Source organism: Melitaea cinxia, chromosome Z, assembly GCF_905220565.1.
Source record: "Melitaea cinxia chromosome Z, ilMelCinx1.1, whole genome shotgun sequence".
NCBI classification, from domain to species: domain Eukaryota; kingdom Metazoa; phylum Arthropoda; class Insecta; order Lepidoptera; family Nymphalidae; genus Melitaea; species Melitaea cinxia.
The window spans coordinates 16,189,068-16,191,105 of record NC_059424.1 but is presented as its reverse complement, the minus strand read 5'-3'; positions in this window follow the sequence as shown (position 1 = coordinate 16,191,105).

Below are 2,038 nucleotides of genomic sequence, written 5' to 3'. Positions count from 1 at the left end.
GGGCCTTATAAAGTGGTCCAGAAAAAACGGAATGACCGGTATGAAGTGAGGAAAGTTGGTCATGGTGAAGGTCCGATTAATACCACCAGCTCCGCTGATTTGATGAAGCGATGGATGGGTCAAGATTCCGACACATCTGGGTCAGATGAATAAGCAGGATGACCGTGTGGTATGTTAAGATAGTTAATTTAAATTTTAAAATTTATTTTGTATCTGTACATTTCTTTACTAGAGGATTAGTTTTTGTAAGAGTGGTAACACAGAGGAGCTGTCAGATAATGTAATTCGAGGTTAGACGTAATGGTTGTTGTTCCGAAAATTAAATAAAGAAATATCACTTAAAACGTTTACTTCACTATAATCCCACATATATACATATATAAAAGAAATAATTTTTATATGGTGGTTAAGTATTCTTAAATTCACTAATTTTTCGTGCAGTTTTCTTAATTTTTACTTTTATTATAACCTTTTCCCGACAATAACAAACACAACAAAAAAATAATTAGCGAAATCGGTCCAGCCGTTAACGCGTAATGGCGTGACCAAGGGAAATAGGGATTGATTTTTATATAATTATGTAAGATATATATATTTATAACCATGAGAATATCAATCTCGTGTAATTAGCAACGAACAATAATCCAGTTTTCGTTGGGTTCGGTCATTCAGATCATGGTTAATTTCTAGTCTAGCAGTTCAAGCACAAGTATATTTAAAGTAGTTGACTGCATCGCATATACTATCAGAATTCAGCTCCCCTGTTCCAAGCTCCAGTGTCAGAAATTGTTATAAATAAAGTGCACGTAAATGAATATATTGAGAGTGGGAGGGAATTACATGTTTAAAGCTTTAATATGAGTGGAGTATTATATTTTAAGCAAAATTTATCTTTGATCTTGAATTGCTTACAGAAATTTCGATTCAGAAAAAAACAAGATGTAGAAATGTTTTTTTTATCTGAATGTTTATCGATATAAGTAAAAATAGCATTTACATCTGTCACCTCGATTACGAACACAAAATAGAGGTATGTAGGAATTCGCATCACGCATTAAAAATTGTTTTTCTTTTATTGCTTGACTGTAGGTAATCTTTAGGAAGAAGCTTTCGTTTGTGACCCGTGTGTGTATATGTACAGATGTATATAATTATGTGTATTTGATTTGGAATTTATGATAATATTATTAGTAAAAGTTGTTGTATTTGAGTGGGATATATAGTGTTGTTTGTATATGGAACTTAAAATGATAAATCGCAACTCAAATTATTTTTTGACTTATTACAAGAGTTAATTGTTGTCTATATCTATACACATCGTTTAATCTGTACCTGTGTGTAAGTGACAGATTATTTCACTTTACTACGAATGACCGAAAACTTAAGGAAGTTTTCGGTGCTTCACTCAATCACAACCACTTCAGCCTAATACAGTCCACTGCTGGACATAGGCCTCCACAATTTCGTGCCAAAAATGGCGTGAACTCATGTGTGTTGCCCATAGTCACCACGCTGGGCAGGCGGGTTGGTGACTGCAAGGCTGGCTTTGTCGCACAGAAGACACTACTGCTCGTCTTTGGTCTGTGTATTTCAAAGCCAGCAGTTGAATGGTTATCCCGCCATCGGTCGGCTTTTTAAGTTCCAACGTGGTAGTGGAACTGTGTTATCCCTTAGTCGCCTCTTACGACACCCACGGGAAGAGAGAGGTGGCTATATTCCTTAATACCGTAGCCACACAGCCTAAATAAAATAAATAAATTTCTGAAATAAAAGTAGCCTAAGTTACTTTTTACTCGAAGGTAGACAGGCTCGGGTGGCTTCGGTGCTTTTTTAACATTAATTGCATATGAAATCTTATTTTGTAGTAAATTGCTTAACAAATTTACCATTTTTTATTTACAAACAGAAATTTCAGATATATATGTTATTAGAACAAACCTATAAATTTGTACTTATAGCCTTGCAAGATATCTCTTCCATTTCACTCGAAAAGGAACATAAATAGAAAAAAATCGAATGAGTTAGACGTACCTACGAG